This window comes from Mobula hypostoma, chromosome 13 (genome assembly GCF_963921235.1).
Source record: "Mobula hypostoma chromosome 13, sMobHyp1.1, whole genome shotgun sequence".
NCBI lineage: Eukaryota > Metazoa > Chordata > Chondrichthyes > Myliobatiformes > Myliobatidae > Mobula > Mobula hypostoma.
In genome coordinates this window covers 65,406,684-65,423,062 of record NC_086109.1, presented here as the reverse complement: position 1 = coordinate 65,423,062, position 16,379 = coordinate 65,406,684, and the positions used below count along the sequence as shown (strand labels likewise).

Genomic DNA, 16,379 nt, shown 5'->3' with positions numbered 1-16,379 from the left:
TTAATCTGAGCAGTTCGAATAATAATGTTCATATAATTCTTTCAATTACTCAGAGCCCGTTGTTGTACTGTTATCTACAATATCCTGCAGTTGTCAGCAAGGAGGGGAGTTCTAGATCTTGTTTCATTACAGCCATGAGATTTTTGTCCCCTTGAGTGTAAAGAAATAGCATTTTATTTATTATATTATGCTTTTGCATTAAACTTTAAGGTTCTTTGCTGTTTTGGATTTATTTTTCTTTGTGTTTTACTATAAACCTATCAGCTTAAATACTTTACTCTTAAACAGTTTATTTCAAATTATACATATTGTAGTGTAATGAGAATAGATTGCAGTAACAACTGCAGTATGACTAACAGAACATTGTTAATTCAAAATACTGGTACAGGGATCTTATAGTTTTTAATAATCGCAGTGGTTCATGATAACAATAAAATCTGAAGCAATTTTACAGCTTTGATTCATGAAAATGACAACTTAAATCCTTAAGTGTGCACTTCACAACAATTTCACAAGTATATAAATGTCTGAAGTTCCTGGATCAGAAGCTGCAGATTTAACATTTTGGATAAAACATACAAAAGAATTGTGGGGGGAAAGCACTTTTACACAAAGAAGAGTTATGATCTGGGTTTCATTTCATGTAGGAGCGGGGAAAAATATCAAACTGTACATTTGAAAGGAGTTTGGATAAGCACTTGAGAAAGAATAATTTTAGGGGCTGTGAGGAAAGCTGGGATCTCACTGGATTGTCTTACAAGGAGATGGCACAGATTTGTTGGGACAAATAACGTCTTTCTGTCCCGCAGCATTTTCATGATTCCATTGAGGTTGCTAATACAAGTAACACCTCATCCATTAACACCATTCTGAACTGACTAAAATTAGCCTTTATTGTGTAAGGCTGAGGATATACACTTTGGCTTTCTGCATGGATGTTCACATACAGGAAATCAATCATGCTGGAGAGCAGTGCAGAAACATGGAATGAATGAACTGTAGGATCCCTGCCAGCACCCCATGTGCATAATAAATTTAGTACTTTTTTAGGAAAAGTGAAAGTTGAAAAATTAGCATGAGTAGAAATGGCAAAAATGCAGTGCTGGTAATCTCTCATCATAAGGTTCGCAGCTACACAGAGGCCCAGAGTGCAGTTTTATATTTGCTGAAAGCCCACACGGCCCAAATGAAAATATCTTCACCCGCCACAGTTTTATAAAATATTCACTGAATCAAAGTAGCACTGGTTTAAGTACAACAAATCTAATTGTCTGTTTTTTCTTAGTTCTTAACTTTGAGAAAGTAAGAATAAGTAAAATTGTTTACTTCAGTTATCTATTTAGTCAAAAAGGTATCTCCTCTTTTTGGTCCGTGGCCTCCTCTACTCCCATGATGAGGCCAATCTCAGGTCGTATTCTGTCTGGGACCCTCAATGAACAGCAATTTTTCAAACTTCTGGTAACATCTCCACCCTACCCTTTCTCTCTTCCATTCCCTATTATAACTTTTCTTCTACCCCTTCTCTCCATCTGCATGTCACCTCCCTCTGGTGCCCCTACTCCTTCTCTTTCTTCCATGGGCCACTCTGCTCTCACATCAGATTCCTTCTTCTCCAGCCTTTTACCTTTTCCACTTCTTCCCACCCATCTCTTCCAGCTTGAAAGCTGGAACCCACAAGGATTCAACATCTTCTGATCCTATGTCACATCTACACTCTAACCTCACCTTCTTATTCTGGCTTCTTCCAACTTCCTCCTTAGTCCTGATGAAGGATTGCCATCTGAAATATTGACCCCTTCGTCCTCTCCATAGGTGCTGCCTGATCTGCTGAGTTCCTCCCGCATTTTGTGTGTGTTACTCTGGATTTCCAGCATCTGCAGAATCTCTCATGTTTATCCTCCTTTTTAAGGTGGATTTGTGGTTCTTACTGAGCTTTTGTTGCAGTATTACCTTTCCCACAATTGAATCTCCAGTGGCCAACACTTTTTACAGCCTCTGTTTGCTGCTGCCTCCCAGACTGATTTACTAACACCCAAATTCAGATTCTGAGCAACTCATATACATCCTTCTCTGGCACCAGCGCAAGTATCAGCCTCTCCCTGAGAAGCTTCAACATAAATAATATGTGACACGTTTATTTAGTGCTTTAAACTGCATCAAACACAAGAAGAAAAGCTGTTTTTGACAATTTTTTCCCTGTTGCTCTTGTCTAAAAGTTATTATTTATAAGTTTTTGGCAAGATGCCACATGACTTGAGCCATCTAGATCGAATGGATTCATAAACAGAATGGAAACACAATCTCGCTGATGTGTCTCTTTCATAGATTCAGACTTATTATGTGTAGTGCTATCTGGAGGTGTGCTAAGAGAGAGCATGTACCATGTCAGAAATGTATCCATTCTATGGCAACACATCAAGGAAAGATTCAAGGTATATTTATTGTCAAAATATGTATAAGTTAGACAACCTTGAGATTTGCCTGCTTGCAGGCAGCCATGAAGCACGAAACCCTCTTGCATATTATTTCCAAATACTGCTGGTGTAACTTCTATGAAGGCTGTCATTTCCTGCCCTCCAAAAGTTGCCCATGATTGCTCAATGGGTTAAAATGCTTTACAACCAATTCAAGATGTGATACCTCCCTTCAACTGCCCACAGATTTCAAATTTGGCTTTTCAATTTCCCTTTTGATAGCCAATTCTTTGGAAGAGTGTCAAAGAGGTTAGAAACTTATATCCATTAATGTTTATCTACAGAGCTTTAAAAACTGCCAAGGCACAAAATATATGATTCTCAATTGGTGAGCTACTAAAGGAAGACCTCAGTCTGGCCAGGAACTCATCCTAAATATAAAATGATCAACCCTTGAGGATTCAGTGGAGTTGGCCATTTCAAACTCATGCAGGTATACAGCTTGCAGTGAATCAGTGTCACGGTCTTAATGCCAAAACAGAGACATTTCCCTATTGTCTAAAAAATTGGCCCACATGATTCCATTGGATATAAGTCAATCAGTCACATCCACCAATGTAGTCCTCCATGGCCCATCCTGGAGCCTGAGGTTCATTGCATTTTGAAGCACTGATCTGCAATACCAAGGCTCATCTACCTTGGCAGGCTACGTCACTATCCCTTCCCAGGCCAACATCCCCAGTACGAAAGCTCTAGCTACGCTCTGCTCGCTCAGATGGGCAGACATATTGTTCACGTGCCCAGGAGTTCAATCTCAAAAGTCTGATTTCAGCCCCATCAAGGCAATGGATTAGGAGGTGGACACAAGAAGCAATGCAAGGATGTTCTTAAAGCTTTCTTGTGAAAATGTAATGAAAGTCCCTACTCCTGAGCTGATTAAATGGAGGAGGACACCCAAGATGGGACTGAAAGCCTATGTTTATATTTCACCCATAGCGTGCGGAACCAAAAGTGATCATACTCTGACCTTCTAATCCCTTTAAACACCTCGTTCTTCATCACTACTAATTATCATTGAGCACATCTACATGAAAAGCTGTTATAGGAAAACAGCATCCATCATCAATGATCCTCACCACTGAGGCCATGCTCCTTTCTCACTGCTGCCATCAGGTAGAAGGTACAAGAGCCTCAGGACTCACACCTGCAGGTTCAGGAACAGTTACTACCCCTCAATCATCAGGCTCTTGAACAAAAGGGGATAACTGCACTCACTTGCCCATCCATTGAGATGTTCCCACAAGTAATGATCTAATTTTAAAGACTCTTCATCTTACTATTTCATGTTTCGTTATTTATTGCTATTTATTTATATTTGCATTTGCACAGTTTGTATCTACTGGTTGATCCTTCATTTATCCTGTTATAATAACTAACCTATAGATTTTCTGAGTATACTCACGGAAAAATGAATCTCAGGTTTGCATGTGGTGACATATACGTACTCTGATAATAAAACTTACTCTGAATTTGTACGATCATAAGGGAGGAAACACAGGAGCCTAAAGACACACACTTAATAATTTAGGGGCAGCTTCTTCCTCTCTGCCAGAAAATTTCTGAATGGTCCATGAACACTACCTCACTATTGAGCTCTTGTTTTGCACTACTTGTTTATTTTTTATATTTCTAACCGTAACTTAACAGTAATTTTTATTATGTATTACACTGTACTGCTACAGCAAGAAACAAATTTTATGACGTATGTCAGTGATAATGAGCCTGATTCTGATTTTGATCTTTGGCAGAATTTACAGTTCCCATTTTGGCCTCATTATTTTCCTAGAACTGGAATGAAAGCAATCATCCTCAATGTGAAGGAGTACCTCTGGAGAAGAGTTTAAGCTGTATCAGATATGTGAATCCCTGATGACTACAGCACCAATTAGTTAAGAAGTGCCTCCCCGACAATAGCCTATTCTGCTGAATTTTTCTCCCTGGATTGTTTAGAGTCAAAAATGATTTAAAACATATTTATTTTTATGTGATTTTAAAAATAGTAACTGGTTAGGTTTTAATGGATAAAGCTGTTCTACAGAAGCTTGTGAATCTGTAGAATCTTGGCTTCCAATCTGTACATTTTTTGCTTCTTCAGTGTCTTTGTGACCATTGATGTAATTAATAAACAACCAGAGATGCAATCCATTTTAGTAAGTGAAAGATAGCTCAAAATAAAACTTAAATGTAATTCTTCTGCTAAACTATTTCCAAGTCCTAAACAAACTGCTGTGAGCATTTTAAGCACAGGATTTGCTCTTTGTATATAATTTGTTTTGAAATATGAAACAAAATGACATTATAAAAAATGATATGCATTTTCTGTGCAATTTGTAACAGAAGATATATCTATATTAACTTGGTTAGCTCTGTCTTTCCCAGTACTAGACATGTTTTAAATATTAAATTCCCTTATAGATGAATTGTACAGTTGAAGTGCACTATGGAGCTTTCAACAGCTGACAAAAGTCATTCAGAGGTATACTATAAGATCTTTATTGGCCATTAGTGGTTATTAGTGGATGGGTGCTTAATTCTTGGTGAAGCATACACACCCTCTTATTAGTACCATCACAACATTTGCTAATACACAGATATACTCCCAATGATTAGCCATTCCGCTACTGAGTGATCTCCAGCTCAGTGGTACTTTCAGTTTTCCCCTAGGAATCTGTTTTACCTGATGATACAGATCCATCAACAAGCATCACAGCCTCTGTGTTTTTGAAGATAGTCTCCATTTTGTACTTTTCTCTCAATGGTGGAGAGAAGGGAAGAGGAAAATCCATCAATTGATGTTGTGGTTAGTGCTTACTTCTGCCAATATGGAGACTCTATGTAACTGAACCTCCAAGGGGACCACAACCTTGTCGTTGGGTTTGGAGGCTTGCATGCCTCAATGACCAGAGAGCTCTGTTGGCTGGAGTCAGGGCTTTACACTTTGGCTCTTGGTAGCGTCTCCCATACAAAACAGGTCGAAGGGTAGAGGACAGACTAAGAGTGGTCCACCGATCCTCCAGGTTGGGGGATTCATCTCAAGGCTAACGACCCTGACTGGTAAAACAGGATTGTTAAGGAAACAGGAATGAAGAATCCTCCTACATCTGTGTGCGATGGTATCCCTGAGTCTCCATGCTGGACTTGCATGATTGGCAGTGGTGAAAACAGAGAGGAAGCTACTGACATGATGAAGGAAGCCCTGAACACCACCAGAGATGGAAGACCTTCACTGCTGCCCAAAACGTCAGTGAAGTAACAGGCAATGACTTATGCAATTGAAAATTTGTTTTAACTTCTCATGTGTCATGCACACAGGGAAACCGTGAAAAGATCATGTTTGCATTGGAAGGCAGAAAGTACTGGATACAGAATTTACTGTGTCACAAACTGTAATATAGTAGATACTCATGATTTCAGTACATTTGTCAGTTAGAAGATGATCACTCAAAATCTTAAACTGAGTCATAGATTTCTAAGGGTGGGCACTTCCTGCCCATTAGGTCCAATCGACCAATGACCTTTTACATATTTAGCTTCTAATGGCCTTTAATGAAATTAATAAGGCCTGGAAACCCAGTCATAAAATATTCTCAATAAAGCGGTCGCATCACCCAATCCTCATTACTAGGTTAAAATACAGTACAGAAATATGTAGTCCTTCCCAAACTGAGTGAAAAATTATTGGGTAAAATTTGTCATCCAATTAAAAGTGTTACCATAAATAATAAAATAACTTCAGATGAGGAGCAAATTCAACTGTCTAAAAATGCCACTTGCCTTTGTTTGTTAACATTGGGTAACATTGTTGTGTTTGCTTTGTAAAAATAACACTTTGCTATCTGACTCATCTTTCACGTGCATTCAAAGCTATGAACGTGGCATGTGACTCGAAGTTAAACTGCTGCAGGGTGCAAGGAATTACAAGAGCAAGTGTGATTGAAGCAATGTGTAAGTATTAATGACTTTAAATCAACTCTAAAGCTGAAAATAAGGCATTAGTCCTTCAAATTGTAAATCGTTTTAGCAGATAGTATTTGCTTGCTTTTCCTTTCTAACTTTGCTTTTTTCTCTCCTTAATTGCATTGATTTATCCTCTGAATTTACCCTCCTTCCCAGACCTTCAGTTTATTTCTTAATCTTTACATCTGATTGGCTAAAGAGATACACTATTGATTGGGATTTTCCCATTTTGCAGCATTCTATTTCCCTAGTACTAGTTTAGTCCAGTTTTTCAGTGTCCTATTGTGCAAAAATATTTTAATCTGATTTCTGATGGGGGAATCAAAATGCAGGTAGACATCATTAGAATTCTTAGCCTTGTATTTACAGAGGCTTGAAAAAGTATTCAGCATCCACAACTATTTTCACATTTTACTGTCTCTTTTTCTAAATTTAATATTTTTTGAACTAATCGACAAAACATTGTGCATCATGTTAAATCAAAAGAAAAAATCTGTCAAAAATTTACTAAGGATTGAAAACCACAATTGTGAGGCTGAAAAAGTATTCATCCCCTCTGTAATTACTACGCTGACTTTCCTCAGGTGCAATACTGTATATCACCTTAACAATTCACCCAATTTGTTGATGTAGAAAATTGGAGGATCACCTGAATAAATACCCTCTCTCTCTGTAAATCCAATGGTACGGTAGATTTTCAACAGAGCAAACAAAATGAAGACAAAAGAGCATTCATGGCAAGTCAGGGTGATGATGATGGAGAAGTACGAGTCTCAAAGGCACTGAACTTAACTTAGATCTCAGTGCAGTCCATCATGAAAAAGTGGAAAAAAAATATGAAACTGTAGCACTCTGCCTAGGTCAGGCCACAGCTCTAAATTTAGATGCCAGAGAAGAATGGTACTTGTAAGAGAGGCTACTGTGACGCCAACAGTCACTCTGATTAAGCTGCAGAGGTTAGTGGCTGCAACTGGAGATGAAGTTCATGGCTTCACAGTTGCTAAGGCCTTTCACATAAAGGACATTTATGGAAGAGTGGCAAGAAAGAAGCCTTTGCTAAAAAAGATTATCCTTGCCCGTAAGGCTTTGCAAAGTGTCACTTAGGGGGTACTGTAAAGATATGAAAGAAAGTCTTGTAGTTGGATGAGACTAAAGTGGAACTTTCTGGCTTCAGTACTAAGCAGTATGTGTGGCATTAATCTCATACTGCGCAAGAAACAGGAAACAGCATTCCCACTGTAAAATACAGAGGAGGAAGCATCATGCTACGGGGGTGCTTATCAGAAGCAGGGACTGGAAGTCTGGTCAGGATTGATGGGAAGATGAATGCTGCTAAATACAGAGAGATCCTGGATAAAAACCTGCTAGCCTCTGACAAAAAGCTTAAACTGGGGAGGAAGTTTGTCTTTCAGCAAAACGATGACTCGAAGCACACTGCCCGAGCAACCATGGAGTGGCTTCAAATGAAGAAAATTGTTGTCCTTGAGTGGCCTAGTCAGAGTTCTGACTTTAACCCGATCGAAGATCTCTGGCAAGACCTCAAAATTGCTGCCCACCACCCCTCCTCAACTAACCCGGCACAGCTTGAGCAATTTTGCGAGGAGGAATGGGCAAATATTGCTTTGTCACATTATGCAAATCTAGTAGAGCCTTATCCAAACAGATTAATAGCAGTAATAGCTAAGTTCAACTCAGTACTGAGCAAAGAGGGATGAATACTTTTGAATTGCTGATATTTCAGTTTTTTAAGTTTTAGTTATAGATGCTTGACAGTTTTCCCTGATTTTTGGGCTCCACTGTGAAATACAGAGCATGTGATTCACAAATGAAAATTTTCAGTTTAATTGATCAAAATCCCTGGTTGTAATACTCATGTGAACAATAGTTGGAGGCCAAATATTTTTACAAGGTTCTGTATATAACTAGAAATATCAAAATCATTATTGTCGAGTATTTATTTGCCCATATTACTCAACATCTCCCAGGAGCAATGATCTTAAATGCAGTTTTTCGTATAGAACCAGCAGTAGCATTTATTTCAAATTAGATTGCATTGAGATAATGGAGCAAGCCACCAAATATTTAGTTGTGAAGTTGTAAAATGTAGATTAATTTTTGGACCTGAGCAATGTAAGCTCATTAAAAAGGAATCCAATCTGTGCTTTCTCTTATTCTTTCTCAAATTCCTGCAATTTTCTTCCAATTTCAGTATTTTTAAAATTCCAATTACTTCAATTCACACCTCAACACAATGAGCTGTCAGTCTCACTTTTTGTTCATTTGACGAAGGGCAGAAGGAAAGTAACTCAAGGCTACAGGATTCTAATTACCAAAGCAATATTTTTTGTATCTCTTTCTCCTAGCATTAGCCAGATGGGTTAATTGAGAAACAATATGACCTTGAAGCAAACTGCAGATGAATTGTGCTAATACCAAATTTTATGGTGAAAGTGCAAACATGAGGAAATCTGCAGATGCTGGGATTTCAAGCAACACACATAAAAGTTGCTGCAGCAAGCCAGACAGCATCGCTAGGAAGAGGTACAGTCGACGTTTCAGGCCGAGACTCTTCGTCAAGAGCCATCTGGCGCATTCGTGTATAGCAACCATCTAGAGACCTTCGCATAGTCTTGGTGAGTGTCCATGTCTCGCATCCGTATGTGAGAATGGACTCTATGTGCTAACCACTTCGCTACCCTGCTGGACATTCAGAGTAAATACAAGAAATACAGTAGGATCAATTAAAGACTGCACCCAACAGGATGGGTTATGGTGAAAGTTATGGTGAAAGGGAGGGCTATCACATGCAACAGCTTTGTTAGCTGGTGAGGAATAAGCTGATACCAATGACCTTGATCAGAAAAGCATACAAAAAGTAACCTCCCCCCCTGCAACATTGAGCACATCTACAAGGAGCATTTTCGCAGGAAAGCAGCTTCCATCATCAAGACCTCCCATCATCCAAACCATGCTCTCTTCTTGCTGCTGCCATCAGGAAGGAGTCTCAGGACTCGGACTATTAGGTTCAGGAACAGTTATTACCCCTCAAGTATCGGCCTCTTAAACCAAAGGGGATAACTTCACTTGCCCCATCACTGAACTATTCACACAACCTATCTTTTAAAGACTCTTCATCTCATGTTCCCGATTTTATTGCTTATTTGTTATTATTGCACTTTTTTTCTTTTTGCATTTGCGTTTGCTGTGTTTTGCACATTGGTCGTTTGCCCATCCTGTTGGGTGCAGTCTTTAATTGATCCTACTGTATTTCTTGTATTTACTCTGAATGTCCAGCAGGGTAGTGAAGTGGTTAGCACATAGAGTCCATTCTCATGTACGGATGTGAGACGTGGACACTCATCAAGACTATGCGAAAGTCTCTAGATGGTTGCTACACACGAGTGCTCCGGATGGCTCTTGACGATGCTCACCACTAAAATCGAGGTGAGAAGACTGCAACTAGCGGGGCACTGTCTACGCCACCCCGAGCTACCTGCCAGCCTAGTCATCATATGGGAGCCCGAGCATGGGAGGATGAACCCTGGGCACCCTCCCAAGTCTATGGTCAACGCGCTCCTAGAAGACAGCGGTGCAGCTAATGTAGATGAACTGAACACACTGATGAGGGAGAGGGAGAAGTGGAGAGACCGTCATCGTGCCTGATGCCGGCCCCCTAGGCCTGAGTCAACGTAGTAGTAGTTAAAGTACAGGCTACCAGGGTTCAATTCCTGCCACTACCTGTAAGGAGTTTGTACTTTCTCCCTGTGACTGTGTGGATTTCCTCCGGGTGCTCCAGTTTCTTCCCACATTCCAAAGATGTACCAATTGATAGGTTAATTGGTCACTGTAAATCTTCCAGTGATTGCGTTAGGGTTAAGACAGAGGTTGCTGGGCAGTGTGGCTTGAAGGGTCGGAAGGGCCTATTCTGCACTGTATATCAATAAAAATAAATTCAAAATGAATCTCAGGGTTGTATGTGGTGACATATATGTATTGTACTTTGATAATAAATTTACATTGAACTTTGATGTTCATCCAGTTTTATATCTGTAGAGCTCAGGTCACTAGTGTCATATTTCAAAGAAATAAAGGCAATGTACAGGGGAGGCAGGTTCTTATCTTCAAACTTTTAGGATTCACTGCATCCTTGCAGTCGTTCAGTACTCCAACCATAAATAAAGCTAATTCTGGAAATATTTTGTTGGTCAGCTACATCTATGAGGTTTTTGGTCAATAATCTTTCATCATAAAAAGACAGTGAAATAATAAGGGAGAAGGTAGAACACAGGAGAGATTGCATTACAACATTGATGATGGAGCCAAGTGACTGATTGTGGTAAAGGTATTAGCAAGTAACAAAAGGGAGGTCTGCAGGCAGCGCGAGCAAAGTGAAGATTATAATCTGAAATTGTGAATGCTGGAAATTTGATATAGAAGGGCTGGGACTGCTGTTTATCTAAAATTGTTGAGGCATAAAAGCCGTAATACATTTAGTTGGAAGGTGCCACTTTGCCTTGACAATATATTCATAAGTAGAAATTTGAGGAGTTTTGTGAAGAGGAAAAAATGTGCAACCAAAAAATGTATTCACTGAGTGTTCACAAATGGTAAATGAGACAGAGCCTGTAAACCTATTTTTGGTGTCATTAGGGGAATGTTACCAGGATACAAGGACCTAATCAATTTTAAGATGTACTGTAAACGAAGTGAATTCTAGATAATGCAGTGTTATCTTATTGCATGTTTTGAAGCCTACACAATTCATCAAATCTCCTGGAATTAAAGATTCATCTGGATACTGCTGACAATTACCCAAGACAAGAATGTTAGAGACAATAAATGATGATGCATTTTGTTTGTTAACTTTGAATACTTTAATGTGTTAGTTGTTGGAGTTAATCTTCCAAGATGACCACAACCCCGTCGTGGTTTGGAGGCTTCAATGACCCGCAGAGCTATAGAAACATAGAAACATAGAAACATAGAAAATAGGTGCAGGAGTAGGCCATTCGGCCCTTCGAGCCTGCACCGCCATTTATTATGATCATGGCTGATCATCCAACTCAGAACCCAGCCTTCCCTCCATACCCCCTGACCCCTGTAGCCACAAGGGCCATATCTAACTTCCTTTTAAACATAGCTAATGAACTGGCCTCAACAGTTTGCTGTGGCAGAGAATTCCACAGATTCACCACTCTCTGTGTGAAGAAGTTTTTCCTAATCTCGGTCCTAAAAGGCTTCCCCTCTATCCTCAAACTGTGACCCCTCGTTCTGGACCTCCCCAACATCGGGAACAATCTTCCCGCATCTAGCCTGTCCAATCCCTTTAGGATCTTATACGTTTCAATCAGATCCCCCCTCAATCTTCTAAATTCCAACGAGTACAAGCCCAGTTCATCCAGTCTTTCTTCATATGAAAGACCTGCCATCCCAGGAATCAATCTGGTGAACCTTCTTTGTACTCCCTCTATGGCAAAGATGTCTTTCCTCAGATTAGGGGACCAAAACTGCACACAATACTCCAGGTGTGGTCTCACCAAGGCCTTGTACAACTGCAGTAGGACCTCCCTGCTCCTGTACTCGAATCCTCTCGCTATAAATGCCAGCATACCGTTCGCCTTTTTCACCGCCTGCTGTACCTGCATGCCCACTTTCAATGACTGGTGTATAATGACACCCAGGTCTCGTTGCACCTCCCCTTTTCCTAATCGGCCACCATTCAGATAATAATCTGTTTTCCTATTTTTGCCACCAAAGTGGATAACTTCACATTTATCCACATTAAATTGCATCTGCCACGAGTTTGCCCACTCACCCAACCTATCCAAGTCACCCTGCATCCTCTTAGCATCCTCCTCACTGCTAACACTGCCACCCAGCTTTGTGTCATCCGCAAACTTGGAGATGCTGCATTTAATTCCCTCATCCAAGTCATTAATATATATTGTAAACAACTGGGGTCCCAGCACTGAGCCTTGCGGTACCCCACTAGTCACCGCCTGCCATTCTGAAAAGGTCCCGTTTATTCCCACTCTTTGCTTCCTGTCTGCTAACCAATTCTCCACCCACACCAATACCTTACCCCCAATACCGTGTGCTTTAAGTTTGTACACTAATCTCCTGTGTGGGACCTTGTCAAAAGCCTTTTGAAAATCCAAATATACCACATCCATTGGTTCTCCCCTATCCACTCTACTAGTTACATCCTCAAAAAATTCTATGAGATTCGTCAGACATGATTTTCCTTTCACAAATCCATGCTGACTTTGTCCGATCATTTCACCGCTTTCCAAATGTGCTGTTATCACATCCTTGATAACTGACTCCAGCAGTTTCCCCACCACCGACGTTAGGCTAACCGGCCTATAATTCCCCGGTTTCTCTCTCCCTCCTTTTTTAAAAAGTGGGGTTACATTAGCCACCCTCCAATCCTCAGGAACTAGTCCAGAATCTAACGAGTTTTGAAAAATTATCACTATGTTGGCTGGAATCAAGGCCTTGTGCTTTGGCAATTGGTAAGAGTCAACCAGCCCAAACAGGTCAAAGGGTAGAAGCCAAACTAAGAGTGGTCCACCGGTCCTCCAGGTTTGGGGGTTTAGTTAAAGACTAACAACTCTGACTGGTAAAACAGCAGTGAAAACTCCTTTTACATCTGAGTGTGACAGTATTCCTGAGTCTCCACCCAGGACTTGGATGACTCACAGTAATGAAAATGGAGAAAAATGGAAGCTACTGACACAATGAAGGATGCCCTGAAAACTGCCAGAGATGAAGGGCCTTCATTGCTGCATTAAATGCCAATAGCCTCTTTGAACTGTAGGACTGCTGGAGTCCACATTGGAACTTCTTCAGCCAATTCTTTAGGTTGTGCCTGAATCTGCAAACTTCATTCTGGTAACTTTGCAGATACATCTTCTCATGGTGCATGGGTTAACACCCTATCTCTTCTTTGGAGCTACAATGCTCAAACATCTAAGTTCACCAAATACTGGTCTCCTTGATGTCCTTTGTTTTCCATTCAATCCAGAAGTATTGTAGGCATCCGTTAGTCTCATGAGACCATGGATTTGCGCCTTGAAAGGTTCCAGGGTGCAGGCCTGGGCAAGGTTGTATGGAAGACCAGCAGTTGCCCATGCTGCAAGTCTCCCCTCTCCATGCCACCGATGTTGTCCAAGGGAAGGGCATTAGGACCAATACAACTTGGCACCAGTGTCGTCGCAGAGCTATGTGTGGTTAAGTGCCTTGCTCAAGAACACAACACACTGCCTCAGCCAAGGCTTGAACTAGCGACCTTCAAATCACTAGACAAATGCCTTAACCACTTGGCCACGCGCCAACACTAGTATAGTATATCCGGAAGTATAGGTGGACCTTAACCCTTGGATTTTCCTCCCTAATCCATTCTCTCTCACACACACATAAACACACTGCCCCTTTATTATTTTTTAAAACCCACCTGTTAAAAATAGGTTTCATTTATATTTCCCCATTCTTGACATCATTCCAAAACACTTCTCATCAACTGAGATACTTCTTGAGATATAGTTACTATAGCATCCTGGCAACAGAGCTGACAATTTGCATGCTGAGACTTTTCTCAAACAGGAATGTGATAATACTGAGATAAATTGAATCTCTGATATCAAACTGAGGGACTAATATAGGCTTGTATACTGTAGAAAACAGCTCTTCAAAATAATGGCTGGGGCATTTCATGTTCAAATAAGAAAAGGCCTTCAGTTTAATACCTTCTATGCTTTCGAAGAAGATTGAGGAAATTCAGCATTCCCTGACGACTATCGTCAATGTTTACAGAGGCACCTCAGAAAGCTTATTATCTGGATGTATCACAGCTTAATATGGCAATTGCTCTGCCCACGACTGCAAGAAATTCCAGAGAGTTATAATCACAGCCCAGTCCATCATGCAAATCAGCTTCCCTTCCATTGACAAACAAGAGAAAATCTGCAGATGCTGGAAATCAAAGTAATACACACAAAATGCTGGAGGAACTCAGCAGACCAGGCAGCATCTATGGAAAAGAATAAATAATTGACATTTCAGGCTGAGACCCTTCATCAGGACACTGATGTCTTGAAGAAAGGTCTTGGCCTGAAACGTTGACTATTTACTCATTTCCATAGATGCTGCCTGGCCTACTGGGTTCCTTCAGCATTTTGTGTCTGTCCCATCCATCGACTATACTTTGTCTACACTTTTCACTGCCTCAAGAAAATAGTCAACATAAGGAATCCTTCCACCCTGGTTTTTCTCTTTTCTACCCCCTCCCATCAGACAGAAGCTACAACTGTTTGACAGCACAGACCATAAGACTGAAAAGCAGTTTCTATTCTGGTAGGCCTACTCCTGCACCTATTTTCTATGTTTCTATTCTGGTGTTATCAGGCTTGCAAACTGAACTCTTATGTGCAAAAAGATGAACTCATGATCCCTCAGTCTTTTGTGATTCCACAACCTACCTGCACTGTACCCTGTCTGTAACTTCTAACATTATATGACAACAGAGTGGACATTGAGAGGATGGTTCAAATAGTGGGGGAGGTCTAGGACCAGAGGGGACAGCCTCAAAATGCAAGGATGTCCCTTTAGAACAGAAATGAGGAGGAGTTTCTTTAGCCAAATGGTGGTAAATCTGTGGAATTCAGAGTCACAGATGGCTGCAGAGGCAAAGTTATTAGATACATTTAAAGCAGAGACTGATAGGTTCTTGAGTAGTAAGAGTGTCAAAAGTTATTGGGAGAAGGCAGGAGAATGGCATTGTGAGGGATAATACATCAGATATGATGGAATGGCAGAGCAGACTTGATGGACTGAATGACTTAATTCTGATCCTATGTCTTATAGTCAGTATTCTGTTTTTCTTTTTAATACCCCACTGTACTTGATACCGGGTGGCACACAAAGTAGCTCCTCCCTGCATCTTGGCATATGTGACAGCATTTTAAGTCTTCACTGGCTGTGGACTTACTTGTTTACTTTTCTCGCAAGCGATTGGAATCCTTGAGTCAGGGAATCAGCTCTATCACAGTTGTTTCACTGAGGATTTGGCCACTTAACTTTAAAGTGGTTTGTAACTTTTCTTTAGTAATGCTTTCATAATAACTGTGTGCAGTTTGTGTTTTTACAGATTGACTACTTTGGTTACAGTGCAACTGTTTGCCAGTGGAGCAGTTTATATCCTAATCCATCAGGTTGACCTCTGACTCAATTGGCTGAAGATTTGTGGACTGCAAAGTACTGTAACCTCTTGCAGAGCAGGAAACATGGTCGGACTGAGATTCTCCTGGGAATGCAAGGCCTGGCACACACTCGTTCTCATCGTGCAGATTTCTGTCTGGCACTCCCTCAGGTGCTGGTCCAGCGAGGGTATCAGGTGAGATCCTGTCAACATAGTCAACAGGAAAGCGCAAGATGGATCTGGTGCACAGCGCTCACGGCTGTCACCCCCTCCCCCGCTGCAATCGGCGCCTTTGCGCCGGCAGAGGGCAGTCGGAGGACAGGTGGCAACACTTGGACGGAGCGAGGCCGGAGGAGGGAACTAGGTGGCCGCACGGTAGTTGCGGAGATTCGGTTCCTCCGCCCAGGTAACTGGCCGGTTTCCCAATGAAGGAACAACCGTGAGGCCGATGGTGCGGCACCTTACACAGACACGTCCCCCACACTTGTATACTCTCGAGCTTTCTCTTCAGAATTTATTGCGAACAGCTAGGCTTGAAGCAAGAAACATTAAAACAAGTTCTAGGGTGCGTTCCCTACTTTAAGTGGCCCATTAATCATCGACCTGTGCCAAATGCCTTTCACAACCGCCTTGCTTTCGTTTGCCTTTTGGTAAAACACTCTGTTCTCTCAAACCGCCCTGTGAGGTTCGATGTTTTAACGACCGGGTCCCTGCATGGTGCAGCAATCGCCGCCCGTTACAGTGTTCAG

At 41.1% G+C, this 16,379-nt stretch overlaps 1 protein-coding gene across 1 annotated transcript in view; it reads left to right on the top strand.

Annotated features, from left to right (window-relative positions):
- The first annotated feature begins 15,972 nt into the window (after window positions 1-15,972).
- The window catches only part of adamtsl3 (ADAMTS-like 3), a 760,337-nt gene continuing 759,930 nt past the window's right edge, over window positions 15,973-16,379 (top strand). Inside the window, exon 1 of the mRNA XM_063065855.1 lies at window positions 15,973-16,036. The gene's annotated coding sequence lies outside the window, so the exon portion shown is untranslated. The remainder of the gene's footprint in view (window positions 16,037-16,379) is intronic.